This window comes from Chelonoidis abingdonii, chromosome 11 (genome assembly GCF_003597395.2).
Source record: "Chelonoidis abingdonii isolate Lonesome George chromosome 11, CheloAbing_2.0, whole genome shotgun sequence".
NCBI lineage: Eukaryota > Metazoa > Chordata > Testudines > Testudinidae > Chelonoidis > Chelonoidis abingdonii.
In genome coordinates this window covers 45,731,411-45,751,941 of record NC_133779.1, presented here as the reverse complement: position 1 = coordinate 45,751,941, position 20,531 = coordinate 45,731,411, and the positions used below count along the sequence as shown (strand labels likewise).

At 46.2% G+C, this 20,531-nt stretch overlaps 1 protein-coding gene across 1 annotated transcript in view; it reads right to left on the bottom strand.

The window, feature by feature from the left end:
• The window catches only part of ILF2 (interleukin enhancer binding factor 2), a 270,325-nt gene that overhangs the window by 26,707 nt on the left and 223,087 nt on the right, over window positions 1–20,531 (bottom strand). The window lies entirely within an intron of this gene.

The following is a 20,531-nucleotide window of genomic DNA, read 5'->3' as shown; positions in this document are numbered from 1 at the left end:
CTGCTTGCTATCACAACCAGAACCGGCTAAATGAGATTGCACAGGAATTACTGGCTGTAATGAAAGGTTTAGGTGACACTCAGCCCAATGATTGCAATAACCGGCCCTTACAGAGGTGATCGCACATGAGATGATAGTCATGAGACCAAATGCATGCTGAACATATTTACCACCAAATGCTCGGCTCCAAGCCCAGGGAGAATGAAACTCTTGCTCCGGGCCCACTGCATGGTGGAAGAGTTTCCACATTGACTCAGTCCCCAGCATATCTGACCTCCTTTTTGGGATTATCAACAGAGAGGTGCAATCGCCCTGTGGATTGGGAATCGGCACAGCGGAGTTTTTATTATTTCATATTGTTTCTATTTCAGCAGCACTTGGGAACCACAATGGAGGCTTGGGGCTCCCTTGCGTTAGGCACTAAACAGAGATGTACCAAAGACTGTCCCTGCCCCGCACAGCTCACAGACTACATGGCGACAGGCTGCAACAGGCAGATGAAACAGAGAAAGTGGGTGGGAGTGGGCTTGAGGGGGTAGGAAACAATTGAATAAAGCTTACTGGCACTGTGAACGTCTTGGGGCCAGAACCATGTGTTTGCTCTGTGATTGATCAGCACCTAGCGCCATGGGGCCCTGATCCATGCCTGGAGCTCCGAGATGCTACCACGATGCAAATAATAATCACTCACAATAAGCAGAGCCTAGCAGAAAAGCTGAAGTCATAATTCAACAGTAGCCTAGGCCCTGCCAGACTGGAGTGTTCTCTTCCTGGGTCTTTTGCTGGCCAGCTATCATTTCAACTCCGGGTGCCTCCGTTTCCCCTTTTAAATGCTTAGATTCCACAGTGATGCTGGGCATGATGCAAAGACCCAAATAGAATGGGGGGGGGCACTGATAAGGGATAGGGACATGACTACCGTATAACCCCTTGGGCGTGGTTGTTCTGGGTCCGAGGAGTAAGGGAGGTGAAGGGGGGAAGGCTGGCCCAGCAGCTGCCCATACTATAGCATACTTGTGGATAAATAAGACTTCGGTCCCCCAGCTTGTGAAGACAGTGTGGCCTATTGAATTGGACACTGGACTGGGCTCTGTCTGTGGCTCTGCCTCAGGTCTTGCCACATGCACATCACTCCCCTTCCCGTGCCTCAGTTTCCCCATCTCTAAATGGGGACAATGATGCTGAGCTCCATTTGTAAAGCGGTTGGAGAGCTATATGGAAAATGCTATATAAGAGCTAGGAATTATTATCATTAGAAGCAGGAAAATACACTCCAAATTTTTCTCTGCCCTTGAATTTCCACAAGCAGAACTATTTCCTCCTTCAGTTTATCATTAGAAAGCCTGGTATTTTTCAGCCCAAAGTTTTAATATGAAGTTACATTAAACAACAGTCTGAATGTACATTTAGAAAGACAAGAAGCATCTTCCCATAAGATATCCTCTCTAAGAGATAGGGCCAATACCAGAACCAGGGATCTGACCAACTCCCTAGTGCACACACACTAGGGGGTTGGGTAACGTTCAGGTTACATTTTTATTCATTGCAAATTTATCCATTCATTCTGTTCATATGTTGGTTTCAATCCAGGCCAGATTTCCATTGATTTATTCACTGTTCATATGTTCACGTGGACAAAATTCAACCTAAGAGTCATTCCCAGATCATTTGCTTCAACTCCATGCTAGTCCATTATTAGAGTGTTTGTCTGGCCCCCAGAGTCGCATGGTATTGTGTCTGCTCCTTGAGTGGATGACTGAACATTTTTGAAGAGGAGATTGATGAATGATAAAGACCAAATGATGCCGTTTCTGTTATGAATGTTCAGAAAATTGTGCTAAAATGCATGAAAATTTGTGGGACTAGCAAACACTTTTGTGACTATATGTTGGCCACCCAAATACTCACAAACAACCAAGAATGGCCCCATGGGGACCACACACATGCTTCAAGTTACACATATACTTAAGGAGTTTGCTGACTCAAGATCGAGAACTAAATATTGGGCAAAAAAACGATTCAGGAAAACTTTTTGTTGTTTCTTTTCTTCCACATTTTGAAAGCTTTAACGAACGGAACGTTCTCACAGAGCATTCCTGGGAAAAATAATTGTGCTTTTTCTTCTTCTTCAGAACTTCATCATGTTTCATCCACCTTCCTGAGACAACCCCACCAATGACAACGAACCAGACTTGGTGCTGAAGATGCAAATAGGAACCTAGTGGGGCTTACAAAAGCTTTCTATGGGAGTTAGGCACTTAACCTACTCAGGCTCTTTTGTGAATCCCACTAGGTGTCTGTCTGAATCTTTAGGCATCTAAATTCTATGTAAACTGGCCCAGAGGATACATAGAGATTGAGGGTTCCAGCCAGCTCAGGCTTTCGACCCCACCTGATCCCCTGGGACTGAGCTTGGGTGGTCAGCTTAAGCTGCCGCCCCAACTGCATTGTTCACACTATTATTTTTCGCATGCAGACCTAGCCCTAGTCACGCCCAGATCTAGTGTAGACATACTCTAAGTGATTTAGGATCACAAGTCCCATTGACATTTAATCCCATTGTGGTCCAGAGCCAGAGAACGTGGATCCAGAACTATGCCCGGCTTTAGCAAAACAGAACCCCACCCCTCTGAGGCTTCGGGAAATCTAGGCCACCCATGTTTTTCCCATCTCATTTCAGTGCAGGAGAGGCCAGCAATTAAATCCTTATGTGGCACAGGAACACCAACAAATACAAAGGCGAGATACCATTCTGAAGTGAGGCTGAGTCATGCAAACAATGCAAATGATGAGAAATTGGAGCAGTCTTTGACTCCAACTCACAATGCCAGAGAGGTGTTTCACATCCGGTAAGAGGTCTTGGGAACATATAAAAGGGCTCCTGTCCCAACGATCCTCATTCACTCATCTTCACTTCTCTCCACGACTTCTTCTCTGCATTCAGGGTAAGTCTGGGAGTCAATCCTGTGCTGCGGAATTCACTGGAAGCATAACCATTGAGTTCAATGGGTGCAAGATAAAAGAACTAATTTAGGTCCTGATTCAGGAAAGCACTTGAGCACATGCTTAACTCTCAGTGATTGCGGGGGGACGGGGGCTTGGACATGTGCTGCAATTGAAGCACATATCTACGTGCTGTCGAGGAGCGGGATGGTTTCCTGAATATGGGCTCCACTGCTTATGTGCCTGGAATCTCGAACAAAATAGAAGAGTCTGTTTTGGGGCAACAAGGATCTGTAATCAAGTTCTGATCATCTCCATGGGCCTTTTTGCTGATGCTAAATTCACTTGCTGAAGTTTTATGTAGCTAGGGTGTGTTCAGCTGTGGTTCCCAGCTGAAAAGTGACCCATGCTCAGCCTAAGCCTTCCTCAGAGGTATCCCAACACCCTTCTTTGTGCCCTTCCAATAGGATTGCATATTCTGCAGCATGGGAACCAGTGCAAAGTGTGCAGCTTCTCCCGGCATCCGGCCAGGAACAATGGCACACAGCTGGAGAAATCCTGCTGGAGACCAGAGGCAGCGAGTAGGTTGGAAGTGGAAAAGATTGCTGGGAGGGGGATCTTTCAGGTCACCACAGGCAGGGTTAATGATCAGTGCTCAAGTACTCAGCATTCAAGAACCAACAGCTGGGGATCAGTCAGGCAGATTCCCTGGTGTTTGCAGCTACCTACGGTTTGTCTCTTTCTTTCAGAGTTCCCCAAGCTACAGAAAGATGTGCTCCCGCCAGGAGAAAGACCACTGCCACAAACAAGACACCTACCAGGGAAGTGGTGGAGGATCATCTTGCCACGGAGGAGGATCATCTTGCCACGGAGGAGGATCATCTTGCCATGGAGGAGGATCATCTTGCCACGGAGGAGGATCATCTTGTCACGGAGGAGGATCATCTTGCCACGGGAGCGGAGGATCATCTTACCAGGGAAAACTACAGCTGCCCTTCCAGCAGGAGCAGCAGCAGCAGCAGAAGCATTGCTGCCAGGTGCCATCCCAAAAGCTGAAGTAGCTGAGCACAGACCATCTGGAAGGGAAAACTCTGAGCAGAAACATATCAATTCACTGCTTAGTCTCATGATCATACCTTGAATTTGTAAAGCTTTGCATGCCCCTTGTAACTAACATAAATTGCAAGTTGTCTCTTCTCTTCTCTTCTCTAGCTGCTCTTGTATCTCTGAGGCAGTTATGAAACCATGAGAGAAATGTGAATTGTATCTTTATGCTGTAATAATCTAATCCATCCATTTCCTGCTTTAGTCTCCAATGGTGCCTGTGAGACATTAAAATTTGAAGTTCATGAGAGTTCCATTGTCCTCGTGTTTCCTCGTGTTAGTCTCTTGTATACTATTGAGCATCCATAGAGTGTAGATGCTCACATATGACACATTAACCATATAACAAGCATTACACCTACTTCAAGGAACAGCTAAGGTCTGGATTTCAAAAATTCTCAGGATCACATTTTCGAGTGCTCGGCATCCAAAACTGGGGATGATGTTTTCAAACGTGCTCCACACCCAACACGTGATCCACATTGCAGAACACACAGAACTTTCTCTGGGTTTGTCAGTATCAAACAGCTGGGCAAGCATTTGGTGTGATGAAGGGAGTTCAAAGGGAAAAGTCAAATGAGCAGAGAGACAGCCAGGGCTGTTCTTTTTGCTCAAATCGAATGCTGATGACACTTGTTCAGTGATTTGTGATAAACCCTAAATGGCTGGAAAAAAATTCTTCGCTCTAAGAATAATGCGTGTGTCACAACTGTGATCGCTGCTAGTCCTAGGACACCACAATTTTTAAGAAGGGTATGTTTTTCATAGGTATAAGTATTTTGTGTAGCCTGAAAGATGCTCCTAAAAAAATCTCCTGGCTTTTCATTGTGAAAATATGGTCCCTTCGCTGAAGTGGAGCATAGGCCTGGGCTAGCTCTGAATTTCACCCTAGATGAGTCAAAAGTGAGTCTCACTTCCAGTAACAACGGGAGTCTCCCGCTCCCCTGGTATCCGGTTAAGAATGTGCAGCCCATTCTGAATGACCTGACCTTACGCTCGCTTAATCTGACACTGATTCTGTAATAAGCTAGCGGCCTTTGTATCTCTCTGGCAGCGCAAAAGGGCCATTGGGTGGGCATAAGAGAGAGAGTGTGTGTGTGTAAGCGAGAGAGTGAGATTATGTTGTCCTCTAAGAGTCATATCCAAAACCTGTCGATATCATGGCAAAGACTTTACGCTGATGTCCATGGGCTTTGACTCGGGGCCATATAGAGCATTACAGCCTGTTACTCGCCACTAGCAGAATTACTATGTTAGCTCAAGTGGCAGGGGCTGGGGACTTTAAGTAGAATTTAAGTGCTGGCTAGGCCCAGTCGTCTGCGTTGTACCTTTGATCCTCAAGTCATGTAGGTCAGATTTGCAAGCAAATAGGCAAAGATAACCAGGCAGACAGACCACCATTATGGCATCAATTCAGCAAAGCATGAAATGCTTGTATACCTGTCCTTATCCAGCAAAGCACACAGGAATCAAGGACACGCCTAAAGCTCAGCATGGGCATTAGGCCTTTGCTTCATTGGTGCGGGCTGCAGGATCAGGGCCGAGGTGCTGAAATATCTGGCTTTTCCTTTAAATGACTGGGGGTGCGGGAGATAGAACGGGGCCCAGTCATGTACAATAAGGATGGTTGCACAATCAGCAGAGTAACACACATCCTTTATTCTGTATATTTCACTTACATTCTAGCCCAGCTAATTGCCCAATGGCGAGTTGGCAGAGGTAGCAGCAATGTTGGGTGTGAAGAGAGAAGGCAATCAGCAAGCTCAGAAAGCAGGTTTTTAATTACTAGATGCTGTGAAATGAGAGCAGCCTGATGTGAATACGTTTATCGTAATATGGACTCAGAGATGGGGAAGTGGCTAAGTTGAAACTCTGCACTCCTACAAAGTGAAAAATCTCGATCAGCAACAAGAGGATCACATAGTACTGCCATCTCCAAGTCTTTGAAAATCATGAGTCAGGCCCTCACAATCAAGTGACTGTCCTAAAACTCAGAAGTTGGGGGGGTTCGAATCATAAATTTTGGATTGTTTTTCTTTGCATTCTGGCTATCACCACTATGAAATGACATGACTCTGGGAGCTGGGGCTTTAAGGAAAGCACCAAATATCATGGGACTTGTAATAAAATTGTCAGATATCAGGGATCACTGTGTTAGTCTGTATCCACAAAAACAATAAGGAGTCCAGTGGCATCTTAAAGACTAACAGATTTATTTGGGCCTAAGCTTTCATGGGTAAAAACCCACTTCTTCAGATGCATAAAGAAGTGAGGTTTTTTACCCACGAAAGCTTATGCCCAAATAAAACTGTTAGTCTTTAAGGTGCCACCAGACTCCTTGTTATTAAAATTGTCAGAGTTGGCAGCACGTCCACGTCTTTTATTAATGACTGATAGTGAATCACAACGGCTGTGTACTGTTTATTGTCACTCAAAACACAGCTAAGAGTGAAATTCACCCCCATGAAGAGGCACCACTCAAGCCCTTTGAGAGACGGAAAGAAAGAGGTATGTGAGATTTTAGCAGTCTGTATACAGGTGGATTTCACCAAGGTCACTTTTGCCCATAAAGCTCATTGACAAATGGTTACTTGAGCTTCATACCAAACATGGCCTGGGAATAACCATCAGGCGTCACACTCTCATTGCAGACAAACCAGCCTTTCAAGCCAGGTTGGGATTTGCTCTAACAATGTGCATTTTGCCTGAAGTGCACACAGCCTTAAAGTGTTGTATATTTTGCTCTTCTAATTTAAACCACCAACATCTTTATTCAAAGCCATGACAGTAACGTCCGTGCCGGAGAGGAGATAAGATGCGGTGGTTAGGTCATACTGGTAGATGTGATGCTGGCAGGTCAGGTGCTAGCTCATGTCAAGGTCTTCAGGCTTCGGTGGAACACTGACAAACACAAATCTGCAATCAGTCTGGCTCACCTGCGTTAATATTGCTAAAATCGGGAATAGAATTATAAAAATGTGTTTCGACTTTATGGAATGCAGGCTGCATGCATTAAATAAGAATAAGCAAGGGGAAAAGATTGCAGCAAAGGGTTGCAGATATGGGCATAGTTGGAGGAGCAGGAGGAACATTACCCCCCTAAACTGCAAGCCTCAGGCAGGCATGGAATTTGCTCCCCAATGCATAGCCGAGTTGGTCTGCCTGGAGCTGCCCCCAACGCAAATACAGAAGTCAAACTACACCTATGGTTGCAGACCACGCTGGATGAGCAAGCTTCTCTAGCAGGTGAGAAGCAAAAAACCTCCCAGGAATGGAAGATGGGATGGATCAGCAAGAAAAGCTACCTCTGAGATGTCAGAAAGTGTCAGGAGCAAGTGAGAAGTGCCAGAAGCCCAGCAGAGTTGGATCTTGCACAGGGAATGATGTTTAACTGTGCTGCAGCTGTTTGGGATCAGGCTTGAGCATCTACACCACAATTAAACAGATCCTTAGCTTAGCCTGAGCTCCACAAGCCTGAGTCAGCTGACACAGGCCAGCCACGGGGACAAACCCACTGTGGCTCAGAGGAAAACCCTCTGCAATTACCACAGCCTCAAGATTGCCTGGGTGCACCAACATGGAAGAAACAAAGACAAACACGAAATCCCTGGAGCTAACACGACATTCTGGAGCTATCAGCCTCCTACCTGTGTGCTCAACGTGTGCTTCAGAATACATGACATGCTACATCACAGCTCCTGCGTCTCACCTCTGAATAACAAGCCCCCGAAAGCCCCCTGTGCATGATGCACGAGACATTTCTGTTCCCTTGTGCACCAACCTCTGCAGGTGTCGGGGCAGGAGGGGAGGAAATCAGGCAAGCGTGTCAGCGTCTTGGGGCCATTCTGTGTTGTACAGCACCAAGCACAGACACTATTGCAATAAAATATAATCCTAATGTGGCTTTGGTTAGTAACTCCTAGCCAAGTAGCAATTTAAGGGCCCGTTCCTACAAACACCACCTCGGTGGGACTTCTGATAGCAAGCACTGCTCCTGCTAATAACGTCTTTCCAAGGTTAGCCCTTAGCAAGAAACACACGTGTCCATGGCTTTTAAACGAGGTGCACATTACTTGATTTTTTAAAAATATAAAATTAAAGCTCTGTTTGCTACAGACAATATTTATTTTTAAATGGAACCAGGTGTTTTTCTCACTCACCTCATCAATATTAATACAAGCACTTGGTATATACATGGAAAACACTTCCCTTTCTTCAGAATCCATTCAGCCAGGGGATGAGTGGTATCTTTTTCTAACACGTTGCTGCTAGCTTCATATTGATTAAATACAAAGTCATAACGCAGCACCAAACACGTTTTTTTTTGCCTCTGTCAGCAGAGCTCATTGCATGCATCAGGGGGTCCCTCCATCCCACCTCCATCAGTCTTCCAGTGTGCCCCCAGCCATCCCCCTCTATTTCTGTCATAAACAGATGGTTAAGGGTTAATGCCTCTTTTATCTGTAAAGGGTTAAGAAGCTCAGCAAACCTGGCTGACACCTGACCAGAGGACCAATAAGGGGAGAAGATACTTTCAAATCTTGGTGGAGGGAAGTCTTTGTTCGTGCTTTTTGTTTTGGGTGTTGTTCGCTCTTGGGACTAAGAGGGACCAGACTTCCATCCAGGCTCTCCAAGTCTTTCTAAATCAGTGTTTTATGCTTCAAAATTGTAAGTAATAGCCAGGTAAGGCGGATTAGTCCTATTTTTGTTTTCTCAACTTGTAAATGTCCTTTTTTTTGCTGAGAGGATTTTATCTCTGCTTGCTGTAACTTTGAACCTAAGGCTACAGGGGGTTTCCTCTGGGCTATATAAATCTAAGTACCCTGTAAAGTATTTTCTATCCTGATTTTACAGAGATGATTTTTACCTTTCTTTCTTTAATTAAAAGCTTCCTTTTTTAAGAAACTAATTGATTTTTCCTTGTTTTAAGATCCAAGGGGATTGGGTCTGGACTCACCAGGGATTGGTGGGGGGAAAGGAGGGAAGATGGTTAATTTCTCCTTGTTTTAAGATCCAAGGGGTTTGCATCTGTGTTCACCAGGGAATTGGTGAAGCCTCTCAAGGCTGCCCAGGAAAGGGAAGGTTTTTGGGGGGGACAAGAAGTGATCCAGACACTGAAATTTCTGGATGGTGGCAAAGTTACCAGATCTAAGCTACTAATTAAGCTTAGAAGGGTCCATGCAGGTCCCCCACATCTGTACCCTAAAGTTCAGAGTGGGGAAAAAACCTTGACAATTTCAGGCACTGTTTGAGCTATCGGCAATTGCAGAGGTGCTTGGAACTTGCTAAACAGAAGGCTGGGGCACCATTTGTTTCCCATTTTTCACTTTCCACTTTGTGATTTCCCTCTAGATCAATAGGGTTCTGTTCACTGATGTCTAGAACATTCCCTGAAACTGTGGCATTGATCAAATCTGGCATTCAAAAGTTATCCCATTCCAGACAGGCAGAGAAATGCCGTTGAGCTGAGTTCATGGTCTCAGCTGATAATGGCCCGATCTTCCCGTAGAGAAAAAAACATTCAATACAGCAATAAGCCGATAAAATACTTGGAAGGATTTCATCCTGTTTCCTAGAGGCACTGTGTCTAGCTATGTATATACCAATACTGCTGGGGAAACCAAGAATAAGCACATGCATAGAATCATAGGACTGGAAGGGACTTCGAGAGGTCTCTAGTCCAGTCCCCTGCACTCTGGGCAGGACTAAGTATTATCTAGACCATCCCTGACAGGGGTTTTTCCAACCTGCTCTTACAAATCACCAATGATGGAAACTCCACAACCTCCCTAGGCAATTTATTCCAGTGCTTAACCACCCTGACAGTTAGGAAGATTTCTTAAGGTCCAACCTAAACCTCCTTTGCTGCAATTTAAGCCCATTGCTTCTTGTCCTTTTCTCCAAGGTTAAGAAGAACAATTCTTCTCCCTCCTCCTTGTAAGAACCTGTTATGTACTTGAAAACTGCTATCATGTCCCCTTTCAGTCTTCTGTTCTCCAGACTAAACAAACCCAGTTTTTTCAGTCTTCCCTCAGGGGTCATGTTTTCCAGACTTTTCATCATTTTTGTTGCTCTTCTCTGGACTTGCTCCAATTTGTCCACATCTTTCCTGAAATGTGGTGCCCAGAACTGGAAGCAATACTCCAGTTGAGGCCTAATCAGCATGGAGTAGAAGCTATGTCATGGCTTATTTTATTTTCACTTGTTATTTTCAGCCACCTAGCCGGGACTGGGGGGGCAGGTATTTTGTTTGGGTAGCCAGCAACACTACTGTTTAAGCTGAAGCCACTAGTGGGAATATTTTACTACAGGAAGATGCGTTGTAATGGAGGTAGAAATGTGTGCTCATGGAAGGTGGACATTTATTTGCCTTCTGGATGTGGGGATGGCATGAAATTTTCAAAAGTGAAGCTGAAACCCTACTGTCAAAAGTGACTGAGGCCATTTGGGAATCTAAAATTGCATTGACTTTGAATGAGACTTAGTCTCACAAGTGCATAAGTCACTTTTGAAAATGGGGCTTGACCTTCTAAATTGCTTAGGTGCTTTTGAAAATTTGATGCTAGCAGCCAGATTTTTAAAGGTATTTAGGAACCTAAAGATGCAGATCAGCACCTAGCAGGAATTTCAAAAGCCCCAGACTCCTACTGAGAGTTCTTAGATTGCTTTTGAAAATGTTACTCATTGTCAGCTGTTGACATGGTTACAAGACACAAGATCGGGGTGGAATTCTGGCCCCATTAAAGTCAATGGGAATTTTGCCACTGACTTCAGGGGAGCCAGGATTTCACTTACAACTAAGTTAAATGTGCAATGACCATTGGTAGGATCCAGCCAGTTTAACTCCCAAGGCCATTAAAATCAGATGATCCATCCTGGTCTCACATCACCAGAGATGCTATAAAATTACAGGCCTTGGCTGTTCAGTTGCTGAGAATTTTTGGTCCTTTGCACGCTAAATTGTGAGCCGGTCATGCAGCCTGTGCCCTCTTAGCCCTTGGCATGACCTACCTGCATTCTGAGGCAAGACATGGGAGGAAAATCGCCACTGCTGGGCTGCTCCTCCTTGTCCCACCCAGGGGAGCAAGACGTTAGCAGGGGATTGGGTATAGCCTTGATTCTTCTTCCCCTACTCTGTCGGCCAGTGCATGTGAGCTGCTGTGGAAGGGGAAGCAGAGGCTCAACTGTGAGTCTGCTCTGCTTTTGAGCCAATGCAAGTATGTGCTGCCCCTTCCTCAGAGCAGATTGCAGGGGTCACAAGACCACAGCCCTTGATTTTCCATTAAACTTCTATCGTCCACCTTCCTATACGGCTTGAAGAGTCGCCTACATTTACAGAGAATTCTGGCCTCTTCTGCTGAGATATTTTTGCCCTCTAACTAAGAAAATCGTGTAGCTCACGGACCGCAGTCTCAGAAGCCAGACACACCAGACTTAGCCGTGCAGTGTTCTTTTGCAGCTGTGTTTATGACTGAGGCTATAGCTCCACACGCCAGCAGCAGTGCACGTTAGCAAAGTTACCCATCAACAGTCACACAACATCACAACAGAGTGAGAGAACCCAGCGTAAGTTTCGCCTCATGGAGGTGGATGCATGGAATAGGTTGGGAGAGGTTTCAGATCTTTGCTGCTGCTGTTGATCTGAAGGCAGGTGTTTCCCATCCTGGAGGAACCGGGCGAGAATCAGTTTGTGCACTGCAGATGGCATCTTCCGAGTGGAAAAGGGCAGGAACTTCAAAGCTTCTGTAGAAAAACCCCAAAATACCAAGACTTGTGACCACATCGTGCTCATGAATTGCTGGTGTCCTTGTTCTTTGTTCCCTCCAGAGTGCGGGCACGCTGTGGGAGACACACACACAGCCGAGTTAGATTTTGTGAAGCACAGCTGGCCTGATCCATTGCCCCCTGAAGCCAAGGGGAATCTTTCCTCTGACTTGCAGTTAAGGCAGGAGCCTGCAACGGTGGAACAGCCAATTACGCTTTTTCCCAAACCGGTACATACGTAGCTCATGTTTGCCACATCAGTGCTTTGCATCCCTTTCTACGAGACTGTGAGTCTCTGCTGATATTCTTAGCACCCCTCCAGCCAAATATTTCACAGTGAGTCACAGTCACTGCACGTTCAGCCTTCTCTTTGTTCCTAACTCAATCCCAAATCCTGATCCTGGTTTCTGGCTGAATTAACTATTTTTGGCCTATAGCTGTTCATGATCACTCATCTATTATTTATTACTTGTGGCCTGTGATTGGTCATTTATGTCCCATGGCATTGTTTCTTCTCCTTTACTTGACAAGGGACACTTTTAAAATGGGAGAATACCAAATACTGAACGCTAGAGCTAATTGGGAATTTTCCTTCTGGGTGAGTTTTCAACAGAAAGGCTGTTTTCTGTTTTTCTAGGAAAAATTTCATCCATCAGGAAAATCAAAATCTAATATTTCATTTTGGGTTGGTTCCACCTGAATTCAAAATTTTTTTGTTGAAATCAACCCAAAACATTTTGTTTCAAATCAGTTGGATGTTCACCTTCATTTTCCGATGGTTGCGCATCCCCTCATGGGAGCTGTAGTTTTGGTCTCTCTTACCCACATTCATTCCTATAGATCGGAATCCCTGAATGGACTACATCTCCTATGATGCAACGCCATCTAGTGGTGCGGCACAGTATGGGAGCCACATGGCTGAAAGTGCATCATGGGAAATGTAGTCCCAGGGATGGAAATGCCCATTTTTGCTTGACTCTTGGGAATACTGTTTTCTACGAAATTCACCCCATCCAGTCTCAGAAAAAAGGTCTATTGCCCCTCACCCAGAGCCTGACTGTCCTCTCAAGCATACCCCCACCACCTGCCTGGCCCATGAGCCCCTACACACACTCCTCCCAGGTGCCTGCCCTTACAGGGATCCCCCACCACCATTCCCTCTCAGGACTCCCTGCCTCCCCCACTCTGGCCCTTAGCCCTCCTTGCCGGTGAGCCTCAGATCTGTCCCTCCCACTTCCCGGTCCCCAGTGCTGAGAGGAACAGGAGGCTCAGTAACCCGATGGCACATTAAGGGCCCAGCACACAGTGTGGGACCCAGGTGCTGCACCGACAGCACTCCCAGCAGCCACGTGGGCCACACAGCAATTGGCGTGTGCCCCCCCACCCCCAAATGTGCACACAGCAACAACTGCCAGTTACAATGGGCCAGTTTTTTTTCACGTGTAACTTTGTGGCCCAGGACTAGGCCAATTTACACTAGCTAAAGATCTGGCCCCCTCTGAGCAACAAAATACTGCAGAGCAATTTAAAAGAGTTCTCTTCAGAGTCGCCGACCTTAGGCCAGGTGCTTTTCGAGGTGTTTGTTTTACCTTGTTGTATCTGCACCACGACCGTGACCACTGTCCAAGCTTCAGTACACACAGGGATTGGCAGTGATGAGTTCTTTCTTGTTCATCGGCTCAGCGTCAGAATCTGGCAAGCTCACAGTGTGTTTATATTTACTGCTGGATGATCTCTGAAATAATGAAAACGCACATGAGGATCTGTTCACTTTTCAACACGTGAAATGGCAAAGCACATGCTCTTTCCTTCTGTGTCAGCTTCTGTGACTCCATTGGAAAGCGGAAACCCACTTGGGAAATGGTATTGTGCCGATTTCAATGTAAAAGCTTCTTAAAGTGAATTTGGTGTAAGTTGGGACTGGGGCAGCTCACAGCAGATTTCTACGTTATCCAAAAAGTGTCACTAGACATACAGTATAACACAGCTGGTCGTGTATTGCATTCATTGGAGTGGGATTCAAGAGATTTGCTCGGACCACTTGAGAAAGCAGATCAGCAGTTTCTGTTCTCCCTGTCTCAGAACACGAGAACAAGGGGACGTTCAAGGAAGTCAAAACGTGGGAAACTCAAAACTGAAAAAATGAACTACTTTTCCATACTGGAAGTGATTAAACTGTGGAACTCACTGCCACAGGAAGCCATTGAGATCAAAAACTTACCAAGATTCAAAAAGGGATTGGACATTTCTGTGCTTGTCAAGAATCTCCCAAGTTATCATAGTTACTGACAGCAAAAATCTTGGCCGGGATATTAAACCTCCTGGGTAAGGGCTTAAGTTATTGTCTAACTATTAAAGACCAAGATGAGTGCTGTGTGGGAGCAGATTGTCCCACTTCTGCTTATTGCGCTGTTCTTACACCTGGCTCTGCAGAGCTGGGTGCTAGCAATTGTCAGAGGGGTACTCGGCTGGATGCACCTGGAGCCTGATCTGGACTGGCAATTCTTATGCTCCTGCTTCCTGACCTCACGTTAGCATTGTGAGGATCAACCCAGGACTGTCTATGAGCTGCTCAAGCATTACAATAGTGGGGTCCTTGCAAGTGCCTAGATAGAAAATGCAGAATGATCTCAGGTAACTCATTGCACTTTTCCAGCTCTGCTCTGCTGTGGATTCCAAACTATAATTGAGCCCCACGATCCTCTTGTGCGGTTGGGAAGGGGAACTCTCCCCTTTTACAAGTGGGGGAAACTGAGGCAAAAGGCGGTGACTTGCAACGGGCCACGCCATGGTCAGCTGGTGGAAAGGAGTCATGTGTGAAGGTTCCCATCAAAGAAACAGTCACCCATGGAGCGGAGGGGCCAGCACAAGGCCTAAATTCTGCTGAAATGCCCCTTAATCCCTTAAAATGCCTGAATCCTAATCCCAATTTACACTAGGAATTGAGGGGTGCATAAGCCTCATGATGACCTCCCATATGGCGGAAAATTCCATCCTTTGTGATGCCAAGGCAACCAGAGACTTGGATGATGGTCACAAATGTCCCCACTGCCATTCCTCCCCACCCACGCATATTTCCCCAGCAGCCTGGGGAAAGTTACCTTGGCAGGAGATGGCTCCTGCTGGACCAACTTCTTAAACTCACACCTCCGGAATCTCTCTGATTCGCGGCCCTTTCTGGAGTTGCCCTGGTAGCTGTCAATCATATCTGCGATGGCCTTGATGAGGTTAGACATCCCGGGGTGATGGTGCAGACCCTGACAAAAACAGGGGGGAGGAAGGGATCGTGATTCAATCCTTACGTACCCAGCACAACCTTCGTTTGGGGGGCTGGCTCTCGAGAGTCATTGTGGGTTTTGCTCAATGGGCAGTGGAGGTCAGAGCTGCAAACAAACGAAACAGGATGGAAAATAATGCTGGAAATATCTTCATGATACGCTACCTATTAAAAGACTTTCTCTTCTGCGGCATTGAGCAAGATAAATAGAAATAAAACGGATCCTGAAAGGAATGACCAGAATCAGGAAATGCATGTTCTGTATGCAAGGGCTGTGTGCAGACGACAGAACACAAAATGGTTTTCCCAGCCCATGAGAATTTTCAAGATTTCAAAAAAATATTCCCATCCCAAATCAGGACTAAAAGATGAAATCGCAAAAAAAGATTCATGAACCAGTATTCTGGGGAAAACCATTCAGACTGGATCAATTGAAATGTTTCATTTCAGTCATTTCAAAACATTTTGTTTTGAAATTGATTGTTTATAATAGTTTTCTCTTTTTAATAAAAAATCTGTAAATTAACTAAAATTTCAGAAAGACAAGACATTTCCAACTGAAAAAATGATTTTTTTTATTTAAAAAATGCCAAAATAAGATACTCAATCAGTTCAAATCTTTTTTCAGAATGTTTTTGTATCAGAAAATTCATCAGAACCACCCCCTTTCCCGCCAACAGGTGACAAACTGACGTTTTTGTCAGAAATTGTATCAGAGAAATGTTTTTGGAAAAAGCGTCATCGGAAAGTTCCCCCCCACCACCAGTTCTAGCTCAGGTCTTCCCAGTTTGCATCAATGCTGCGGCTCAAGGGGGTCCCTTCACCCACACGGAATCGGCCAGTCCTGTCAAGCTGTCAAACCAGACCCTATCTTCTTCTCTGAAGCAGCCAGCAGAACTGATGGCGCATGATCACTCCCACTCATCACAGCCAAGAGAGCAGGACACCCAGCTCCATTCACGGCTTGATACTTCATGTGCCTGTTGTCTCTGCATTATGCAATACCCCGGAGGAAAAGGCAGGTTATGACTCAGCCAATGTGAGTGAAGCTTAGACATTCTGCATGCTAAAAATTGTGCAATGCTGCAGCCCATGTTGCTCTTGCAACACTTATACTTTGTTGTCCTTTAATCTTTACCTCCTATCAGCAGGGCTTACTTTTGGTTTAAAAGGCGTCTAATTCCCTTAAGTATCATTTCCCCCATTTTACAGGCTAGGAAACCAAGGCATTGAGAGGTGAAGTGACTTACTCAAGGCAGCACAATCACTCGGTGTCAGAGCTAGGAAACGAACTCAGGAGTGCTGACGACTAGCCCTAGGCTCTGTGCACTCGGTCTGGCTGCCCCCTCTGCTGGAAAGAAGCCGTTGCAAGTTACACCAGGAATTAGAAGCTTATTTCAAGGGAAAGAATCCCAGGGAGACTTACCCAGGTAACCAGTCCACACCAGCGAAGAGCAGCAGACAGGGACGGTGACGGCAGCTCTGTGCAGATGTTGTGCAGCCTCCCGTCCCGAGTAGGAGGAAGGTGATTTTTATTCCTGGCCAAACCTGCTCTCCAGCTGCATCTCTCTAAATTACCCCACTCCCTCCTGATTTTACGTGGGGCCAGGTGTTTCAGACGGTGCCCGGGGAAAGGTGTCAGGGCAAAGGGGTTAAGGACAGTCTGTAGCAGGGGAGAAGCTACTGAGCTGAGACGTTTTGTGGCTTAAATTAAACCAGAACAAGGCACCTTATTCTGGAATGAAAGTGTCACCGTGGGGAGCTGTTCCAGAATAAAGACTGGGCTTTAAATTCACACCCTCCCTGATTCCAGATTAGCTTCCTTCTGTAGACAAGCCCTTGGGCTCAAAGGGTGAAATTCCGCCTAGTACATACACACAAATCTGATGCATAATTTAAATACTCCATAATCCCATAGGGACTTCAGTGGTGCTTGGACATTGTTCTAGCCCCCAGCAAAAGGGTGAATTGTGTCTTCTTTGAACTGGGGTGTTCCCCAAACCAGGGGTTCTCAACCTTTTTCTTGCTGAGTCCCCTTCATCCCCCCTCCCATGCTATAAAAACTCCACAGCCCAGTTGCCCCACAACTGTTTTTCTGCATAGAAAAGCCAGGGCCGGCGTTAAGGGGCAACAAGCAGGACAATTGCCCGGGGCCACACACCACAGGGGAAACCATAGGTGGGAAACCTGGCAGGCCGCCAGATGGTTTCTTTACATTTGCACGGTTGCCTGCAGTACCCAGTGGCCGCCGTTCACTGTGCAAATGTAAACAAACCGTTTGGTAGGCGCCAGCAGATTTCCCTGACGGTGCGGGTGCCCCCCTCTGCCATAGCCGGGTACCATGAAGCTGAGCTGCTCAGGCTTCGGCTGCCATCCCATGTGGCAGGCTTTCTGCCCTGGGCCCTAGCAAGGCTAATGCCAGCCATACTCACATGAAACCTGCTCACAGCCCCCCAGGGGGCCCTGGACCCCTGGTTGAGAACCTAAGAGACCGAAAACCAGTGTATGTTCAGACTGAAATCATAGTACATGCTGCAATAGCAGCTTCCACCGGAGGCTCACAATGTGCTTCTACATTAACCACAGAATGAGTAACATCAGGCATACTTGTGGGCACCCAGCCTCACCGACCCTTGCAGTCTTGTTCCAAGCTCTTTGGGCTGTTACCTAAAGTCCCACTGTGACACAGAAACCCTTTGGCAAAGGGACCCCTGTTCTTTGTAAACAACTCTCACCTCAGATCTGGCACACTCGTTCCACCAAACACACGCCTTGCGGGATATTTATCCCTAGCAAATAGCGCACGAGACGCTTACAGAAAGTGCATAACTTGTTCAGAATCATTCCGAGGTGTCTGCCTGGGTAATATTGAAGGCAGTGGCTTTCTGGACTTGGAGTGAAAAGGAATGACTAGTCACCTGGCCCATCCAGGCAAGGCAGGGTTGTCACCTCACCCTGTCTGCCTGGTGATGCACTGTGAGGCTGAATTCTTTCCCCTTGCACAAGACGAACCCTTTGAATGGGAAACCGTCAGCAACATCCACAAACAGCTGAAAGCACTTAAAGGTGAAAAAGAAACTTTACAAACGGTTGTTTTCAGTGTAATAGCGTGATGGGAAGGAACTTGCCACGGCTGCGTCCACTCGCTGGCAAAACCCTTGGAGAAGCAGAGGGTGATTCGTGGATCCTGGCTTTTTGGAAATCAGCCACAAAAGACTGAACTTCCGGGAGGAAATCTTTTGTGTCAGCTAGGAAAAGGAACTGCTGATAAATGTGGAGCCGGGCAGGTGTGCGGCCTTGTTTTCTTTCATATTGTAACCACATGTGTCTGCCACTCTCTCTTATTTCTGGGTGATCCTTATTCTGACTTTAATAAACCTCCTCTTGGTTTATTAGAAGTGCTCACAAGGGCTGGTGTTTTACAGAGCGGGAGTTTAAGGTAAAACTGGTAACCTGGGGGACACAGCAACTTTGGGGGAAGAGAAGGTGGAATTTCTGTGAGGAGCCAGTGTCGGGGGATGGATATCGCAGGGGAAGGACTCAAATGGACTCGGGAACTGGGATGCAGCTGTTGTTAACCTCCAAGGTGAAGGACACTCAGCCTAGCCCAGAGGACACTCAGTCACCACAGGACAAACTCCCTCTTGCTGGAGCAGGGGGAACAAGTGACTCAGAGTCACCGAACGGTCACACCCAGATCCTGGAGTCAAGTAATGACAAAAGAATCTCAGCTTTTATTTTTTTTAAGAAGTAAGCTTCCCTCTTCAAGGCTGCAGAGCACAACTGGAAACTGTGGCTTGAAAACCAGAACATGAATATAAATCACCCAAGATTTTATTAGTAGTTCTTAAATCTCATGATTTATTAAGCCAATCTTGAGATTGTTTTAGGGCCCGACTCATGATTGTTGACCATAGGGGGTTGGCAGAGCTGGGCATACCTGTGCCAGCAGATCCATGCTGATTTGCCTACCTCTGCACTTTGCTTGTGGGCAGGAGCTTTTAGTGGAGCCATCACAGCAAAATTAAACTTACTGAGCCGTCAAAACTAGAGCGGGGTGAATAATGGGCTTTTCAGTTTGTTGGCAATTTCAAAAAGTGAGGGGGGAAACATTGCTTTGGGTCAGACCAAAACAGAAAATGTTTGAAATTTCTGGAAAATCGCAAAGCTGGAGGCAGGGGGAGAGAGAGATTTGATGATGTAAAAACATTTTTGTTTTGATTTTGGAACAATTTGATGCTTTTTTTAAATCAAATAAAAGAAGTTTGAAACAAATATTCCAAAGCGAACAGTTGATTCGTTTCCTTTTTGATAACAAAATGTTTTGATTTTGTCAGAAATTTGGGTGGGTTTTTATCCCCCAAATGAACAAGTCAGAAACGGACGCCAAGTGTGGAACGTTTGCATTGCTACGCTGAACCATGTTTGCCCCCAAAAAGAAGTTGGCCTTAAAAATTTCACCCAGGCCGTCGTTGATTGAACTCAGTCAACAGCCTTTTGGATGCTTCCAAGGGTATCCGGTGGTAACCTATAATGCAGTGTGGCTAGTGGGGGGCGGGGGGGGGGGGCTTCATTTTAATCTTATTTATTTATTGGTAGTATTTTTTGTATTTGTTCCTAGTTTCATAGAAATTCAAGCCAGATCATCTAGCCTGGCCCTCTCTGTAGGGACACAGACTGGGTAATTTTCGAGCGCAGATGCCGCCTATGAAGCCCAAATTTCAGTTGCTCAACACCACTGGAGGTTTTTAAGCCAGGTTGGACAAGCCCCTGTCCGCGATGGTCTCGGCCTTACTTGGTCTGCCTCAGCACAGGGCTGGATTTAATGACTTTCCAAGGTTCCACCCAGCCTGCACTGCTGTTAATTCAGTCCTAGGGCCCCAAGGAGAGAACAGGACGAGACCACGGATGATCTGCAGTTGCCCGAGCCCCCTGCAATGGCACGCAGGAATTGATGAAGTGAAGAAATGTATGATACAGCTATGGCCAGAGGCAGACATGAGAGTGTTAGCAGGGGGCCTTATCGCCTGCCAAGGGAGAGTTTTGCTTTTAGATTAGACTAGAACACCTTTAGCATTTAGAGCAGCTCACTCCCAAATTGGCACCTGACTTCAGTCATGTGATAAAACCCCTGCTTCAGTTCAGACAGGGGAGTTGAAGGCAGGAAGGTTGATTGGAACAGATGTGCAGGTTGCAGAAGAGAGAGAAGAGTTTTGATAAGGAGAGAAATAGAAAGTTTGGAGGGATGTGCTGCGGTGGTTGTGAAGTCAGAAGAAACCCGTAGGTAGGCGGCACCAGGCGTGATGTAGAAGGGAGGCAAGAAGCCCTTCACAAGCTGAAGGGTAGGAGAGGGAAGTAACCCAGGGGAAGGAACCACTAGTTCAAGTGGTTCACCACAACCCTCAGGGCCCCTGGGTTGGGACCTGGAGTAGAGGGTGGGCCC